This window comes from Solanum pennellii, chromosome 12, assembly GCF_001406875.1.
Source record: "Solanum pennellii chromosome 12, SPENNV200".
Lineage (NCBI taxonomy): Eukaryota > Viridiplantae > Streptophyta > Magnoliopsida > Solanales > Solanaceae > Solanum > Solanum pennellii.
Window position 1 is genome coordinate 33,140,714 of NC_028648.1, and position 7,513 is coordinate 33,148,226.

The following is a 7,513-nucleotide window of genomic DNA, read 5'->3' on the forward strand; positions in this document are numbered from 1 at the left end:
AATGAATTATTAAAAACGTTGCTATAAATTTCAATTGTAAGATTTAATATAAAAAGAATTAGAAAGGAACATTAATAAACATTTTTAAAAATAAAATAAAAAATAAAAAAATAAAAGGGATCAATAAAAGAGAAAAATAAAAAGCAGATCTTTTTAGAGAATATGTGCGTAATTAGTTTGTTATCATTGTGGCATAATAAATAGGAAAATTTGCATAAATATATTATAAAATAAAAAATATTTATCATTTATAATAATAATAATTTTTTTAATTTGATCGCTTTTAATATATGTATAATATTAATTCATATAATAATAAACAATTTATCATTCACATATAATACAAGTCTTATTTATAATACATTTATCACACATTTAAATATATTTATAATACAATGTATCAATTCTTTACGAAAAAAAATAATATATTTTAAAAATACAAATATAGTACATATATATTACATATTTAGTTCACTTTTAATACATATTGCAAATTTAATATAGTATTACTATAAATGATAAGTAATAAATAAAAAATAAAAAAATATTGCTAAAATTAGTAATTATTTCTTAAAAGGCATTCATGCATAATTTTTTAAAGAAAAAAAGCTCAAATATGCCTTCGAACTTTCAGAAAATAATTTATGTCATCTTTTAAAAATTTGTCTCATCTATGTCATTACCATTTAAGAAAAGACTCATTCATTCTATTATTTTTTACCAATAATTTTACAAAATCATTTTGACACGTCAACAATTATAATTCGGCCACGTCATTAACTTTTTTTATAAAGAAAATCAAAGTTATGAATAAAAATTGAATTAAAATAACCCACCCAAATAAAGACCCATTCAAATTTAAAATATCCCTAATTTTATTTGGGTGAGTTGTTTAATTCAATTTTAGTTCAGAATTTTAACTTTTTTATTAAAAAAATTAATGACGTGGTAAAATTATAATTCATCACGTGTTAAAAATGATTTTGCAAAACGACTATTAAAAATAATGACATGCATGAACATTTTTTAAATGGCCATATTTTTAAAGAATGATGTAAATGAACATTTTCGCCGGCCGCTTCACTCTCCCTTGTCGTCGAACTAAACCCAGTCAACAACTCAGGTAATGTTATTCTACAATTTGCATTTTTCTTATTTGTCTTTTCCCTGGCTGTAGGTATAAAAGAGTTGAATTGATTTATTGGGTTTCATTGGGATATTGACTGAGTTACTCAGAGACCTGAATTGAGTAACATTCATATAATTGACTTGTAGTGATTTGGTATCAAGCAATAACTGCTATTATACTTCCTAACCATGTTGCCACTGTACTAAAAAATCAAAAGAACCCGTTAAGGGCACTAGAAATATTCACTTCAGTGAAAAATGAAAATGGGTTTTAGCCATAATTTGTTTACCTACTGTTGTCACATATGAAATTTATGTTGTCACATATAAATCTTATGTTGAAACAGATGTAGCTACTGTTGCTACAAATGAATTTTCTGTTGCCACAAATGAATCTTATGTTGTCACATATGACCATTTTGTTGCCCTAACACATAAGTGAGATGTTACAACATATGATAGCTCTGTTTGAATATGCATCAACATATCACTCAAATGTGGCAGCATATGATACATCTTTCAACAAATGAAATATATGTAAGACAACTGAACATATTTATATTTCTAAAATTGTATCAACAAAATGGCCACAAAAAGAATAACAAAAGTAACAAAAAGCGACTTTTCACTAAATGTTAATAATAAATAAATATATCCTCAAAATTAGAGTTTTTTTGGGTTTGTTGATTTTCTTTCAAAAACAATAAATAATAGTCACCATTATATCATTATTCAATTTTTACATCTATAGAACAATTTATTGTTCATTAATCCAAGAAAAAAATTTAGCATTGTTTAAAAATTGTAAAATCTTTTTAAAAAATAACTTACCCATTTATAAGTCAGACAATTTCAGTTCATAAGGAGGACAGAGTCATGATTGGTGATCAAGAGGAAAATAATGAAAATAGTTGGAGAGCAAGATAATGGAGATAGTCGAATTTCTAAGGAAGAAGAAGAACAAAAGAAGGAACCCTTGGAGAAGAAGGAATGCCTTTTTAATGGTTTGGATTGAATTATAGAAGAAATGTTTTTTTATATTTTATAAAAGATTAGAAAATTTTAAAATTTTAATTTGGTCCAAAATTTACTTAATTACATTTTAAAAAAGATTTCACCACCTTTGTTCAATTTGTCACAGGCTAATTCAATTAAGTTGATTCAATGCTCAATCAGTCGGTGATGTTTCCCAAGTCAATCCAAGGGAAGTATCCTGGATGCAGCTCTCAGCACTCATAGGATCAGGTAATTCAACAACATGATTCATTCTTCCTCAGCATCCGAAAATGACAAACTCATAAGAACCTTCTGTTCGCAAAGTAAGCTGATAAAATAGGGAAACTCAAGCCTTTTTCTTACATAGATTTGTATGAAATTTTTGAAATATTAATTTCTTTTTTATCTGTGATCAGATACTGTAAAAAAGATTGAAGATTTTAGAACAATATAAATGTCATTTCTATAATTAGATATTGTAGAGAATCGCATGAAGAGTGTTTTATATCACTTTTAGAGGTTTCTTCCTGAAATGTTATACATGTCCCTCCCCCACCCCGGGGGTTGTAATAATATATCATACATATTGAGAAAGTGATGAGAGTGAAAGGCATTTTCTGGTCTGTCTTCCAAAAAATTAATAATAGTTTGTGTTTTCTGGTGTGGCTCATAATTTTGCCTTGTTGATTACTTTTACAAAGGTTTTAGCAGGATGCTTCTATAGAGATTATACAGCTAATGACCTGAGCGCAGATGTGCATCAAAAAGGTGGGATTATCCACCTGATCCCTATACTAATTACCATTTCTCATTTTATGATAGATAATTTTCTTGGCCATTCCATGGCTGTGCTATTGGTACGTGTTTAGCGCAGTGTTTTACTTCTGTTACTGTTCTATTGTGTTCTTCAGTCTACATTGTACCATGTATGTTTGTGTACATTGACCCAAATTGAACACCAAGATATTACCTTCAATAAAAGAACTGTGCTTAATATTTTCCCTAAAAAATCTGGCACAAAACGGAAAACGAATGCAATCCTACTAAAACAAATGGGTACTATAAAAAAGGAATGCAATCCTTTTTAGGGTAAGACTTTTCTTTGTCAACGTTATATCTCTTTCAAGAATCTCTCTGTACTCCCAGAGAATAATGTTATATATCCAGATTTTCTAGAATTTTTTCATTTCAAGTAACGAAGAAAATTTGATTTTCATTTTGCGTAATGACCAGCTCCACTTTGTCAATACATAAAAATATCCCCTTTTGATGTTGCTATGAGGATTACAATTTTTGTCATGTTTTTGTGTTCTCCTTGCAACATTTCATTAGTAGTTTTGTTTCTTTGTAAGCAGTTTATGACCGTGTTGCCAAACATTCACTTATAGTCACTTGTTCTGAATGCAGAGATCTTTTTCAGACATGTCCCCTCTCCTAACATTCACTATTAACCATGTGATTGTCTGTTCTTCTCCTTAAACAACACTTCAAAGTAAATATGTACAGAAAAATGCAAGCCTTCTTAGTAAGTATTATCGATGTGATCTCATTTACAGAATCTAGTTTGAGTATTTTTTTGGAATTACGAGGGATCATTTTTTTATATGGCTTTATTCACTCTTTAGTGTAGGATATGCATGTAGCTGTAGGATTCATGATATTGCATTATAACCTAGCATCCCCTGTCAAGCCTATCGCTGAAAGACGGGGGTTCGTTTATATTTGGTAGATTCTATAAGTAAGAGGCAGGACTTGTTGTAACAGTTTTTGAGCTTCATTTTTTCCCTATTCCCACCAGCTTACAAGAATATGTTTCAAGGGGATGCAGCTGCGAGAGAAACGCAGAAAAGCAGAGAATTTCATTCAGGATGATTAGAAAAATGACTTTACTGTATCACTGACCTTTCCTCTTGGTGACAATCTGTTGGTTCTTTTCTTGAATCTATGGAGGACAGTGTTGCTGGACATATTTACCAGTTAATAAATATTCCTATCTTTAGCCTTATGTCATTCCTATTATAGCTTATTTTGTGATGCTTGTATCACTTGCATGTTAAGGGAACACAGGTTCATGTTGATGAAGGTGGCACTACACAAACGCATGGAGGTGTATATTGCTTCATCTTGCCAGCTAGATGTATATTTCTATCACCTCCCTGGTTACATTTTAATTTCAGTGTGCAACAAAGTTCTTATCAACATGAACTATGAACTTATTTATTTAGTTTTTATCACTTCCCTTGTAATATCATTAAAATGTGTTTTCTATTTCTGCCAACACTTTATATGTTTAATGTCACATCTTTAATGTTTTGGTAGAACGTTTTGATACTCATTAAAATATTTATGGAAAAAGAAATAGAAGTGTTGTTACCACAGGACATTTGTAAAGATTGGTAATTTTCAGCACGAGTTTCTGATTTGGGTTCCGCAAAGGAGGTTGATGTCAATTCCAAGAGAATCAAGTCATGTAGGTCGTATAGATACATTGACCCAGGTTAGTAGATTAATTTGAGGTAGGTCATAAGGAAAGTCTTAAGTTCTAAGTATTTGATCATCGATTCAAATGTCTTTCGAGTTTTGATATATTTTTATAAAATTATATATAATTTGTTAAGTAATTCCTATTTCGACTTGTTTCCAGTTTGAAGAATTGAATTTCAATTTATTAATCAATTTTTTCTATTCTTGTTGTACTGGCTTATATGTATGCATTTGCCCTGCAAATTCCTTTTGTAGTGACCATGTGTAAACCAGACTAGAGAGTCAAAGTGGTAATTTGGATGATTTGTAATTCAAATGAATATAATTTGCAGATCAAGTATCTTTGACGCCAAGGCTTGATTTGCTTTGATCAAGACCTTTGTGAAGCTTGTTTCTTTGTATGACAAAAAATGGGCTACAGGTAAATCCTTCTCTTTAAATTTAGAGCTGATGTAGACCCATATTTTAGCATTTTCCTTTACAAGAAATGTGTTATGCAACACTTAAAGTGTTAGAGGTCAGCTGCTTATGTTTTTACTAGCTCTAATTGCAACACACAAGTAGTAGACCTGATTAAGCACATTGCATCGGTCCACTAATGTGGCAGTTCCAAGTATGAATGAACTAAACTTTTTGCAACATTATTATTTTCTGCACTTTCAAATTGAATGTTATTGCCAGTGATTCAGCCTCTGATTTGTTGGTTTGTTTTGACGATTAATTTCATTTTAATTCTGTAGAAAAATGGTGGTGATCAAATTGAACGATCTCCACAGGTCAATTTGATCTCATTGAAGTTTTAGAACTATTATAAAAGTATGAATACATTATATTGAACTATTGTAAGATTACTTTTTAAACTATTTACGTGTACACATATAATTAGAATATTATTTTACACGTATGTGTATGTACACAAGACATACTATCTTTTGAAGTTTATTGCAAATTCATATAATTGAATTACTCATTACCTAATTTAATGTTTGAGATTATTCATTGAAGAACATAAACATTGGTGTTTTTAATTAGAAATTGAGGCACATATATATTTGGCCAAATACATAAGCAGATTCCTAAACTTGTTGCATTTTTCCCCTAAGGTACCTCAACTATGCTATTTTCTTATTGAATAATTGAACCATCAATAATTTGTTCTTTTTAAATACCATTGGCTGACGTAGAACCAGATTTTGTAAGGGATATTGATAGATATGTAGTTTTAAAATTCATTAGTCTAACTGATAGTGAAAATATTCGAGAATAATTGTATTTTTTACTTCAAGTCATTTGAACACATTAGAAAACAAATGAGACTAACATAGTTTATATTCATTTCTTCAATCAGAATCATTACAACACGAGCACAATTGAAGGAATTTACAATAGAAAATTCGATCAAAATTAACCAACAGTGTTTAAAAGGAACAAATTATGGGTGATTCAATGATTCAATAGGAAAATGACATATTTGAGGTACTTGAAGGAAAAAACCCAACAAGTTTAGGGATTTATTGATGAGTTTGGCCTAAATATTTTATAGGAAACATAATATTACCACACTTAATATATAAAATGCAACACATAAAAATCGTGGACAATATAGAAGAAAAGGCCACACTTTTAAGCATAGCTGATAAGGCAACACTTTTAAGCGTAGGCTTCGCTTTTAAGCATAGCTGATAAGACAACACTTTTAAGCGTAGGTACAAAAGCTTGACTATTTTGCCTTTTAGGCTATGCTTTTAATCCTAGCTGATAAGGCAACACTAAAGTGTTGCCTAAACTCTAAGGTAATGCCTCTTTCAGCCACCCCTGGAAAAGTGTTGCTTAAAGTCTAAATGTGTAGCCTTTTATCAAAGGCCACACATTTTGATAGCTTAGGCTACACTTTACTGACGTTGTCATAGGCATAAAATGTTATAGTGTGTAAGCCTAAAACTATACCATTACAATAAAATGCTGAAATTTTTATAATACATTAAAAAATACGCCCCAAAATATTATTGTCACATGTACAAGCCTTTACTGCGTTACAATGAAATTGAAAGAAAGTACAAGTTTCGAATGACATTGTTTCTAGAATAGAACTCGATTATAGTTAAGGAGAAAGAAGGTCCGCTGAATTGATAAGCAACTACCTCATAAACCTCAACAAGAGGCCTCAAACAAGGAGAAAAGAAATATCACAAAGGTCTGGGCTATTAACTTACAAAAAAATGTGGTAGCAAGGGGTGAGTACGAAACCACACGGTACTCTGCAAGTAAACCTCTAAACACAAGCCAAGGGGATAGAATACGTTTATGCCTTACACCCCAGCCGAATCTCCATAACTACAACCTGTATAAAATCAGCCCAGGCTAAAAGTTCACAATTACAAGGGCACATCTCAACACCAACATTCTAACAATCACATATTCTCATTATTAAGCTCAATATTCATCAATTACAACCCCACAACTACAACCTTCTTAAAATTATCCCAACCCAACAGTTCATACTGCACATAGCACACAACTTAACAACAACGCTCTAACATTCCTCAACAACAAGCTCAATATTCATCGATCAAAGTTCCACAGAAAGACACTCACAAGATCACAACACACAATATAAAGTTCAGCAATGCTAAAAATGTGCAATGCAATTAAATAAAATGTCAAGTATAGTGATGCATGTCCACCCTAACGATACGCACCCGCTGCTTTTTAGTCTGGGACAAATTGGAGACATATTTGTCCATGTATCTATTGCGGCGTGCAATATGACCCTCAATATATAGTATCCATCATGGTGTTCATACGTTCCTCGAAATATAGTTACCACTCGTGACACATGGTACGTCCCTCGAAATATAGTATCCACCGCGGCACACCATATGTCTGTCAAAATGATATATCCTCT

At 30.9% G+C, this 7,513-nt stretch overlaps 1 long non-coding RNA gene across 9 annotated transcripts; it reads left to right on the plus strand.

Moving 5' to 3' along the window:
- The first annotated feature begins 1,061 nt into the window (after positions 1 to 1,061).
- On the plus strand, positions 1,062 to 5,522 carry LOC114075384. Of its 9 annotated transcripts, XR_003575823.1 has the most exons (9): positions 1,062 to 1,123; positions 1,985 to 2,132; positions 2,270 to 2,373; positions 2,826 to 2,892; positions 3,923 to 4,100; positions 4,192 to 4,261; positions 4,532 to 4,621; positions 4,941 to 5,029; positions 5,349 to 5,522. It is a non-coding gene; the product is annotated as an uncharacterized LOC114075384 (long non-coding RNA). The 9 variants fall into 9 exon arrangements; XR_003575817.1 differs by having other exon boundaries at positions 3,923 to 4,261; XR_003575820.1 differs by lacking the exon at positions 4,532 to 4,621 and having other exon boundaries at positions 4,183 to 4,261.
- Positions 5,523 to 7,513: the final 1,991 nt, after the last annotated feature.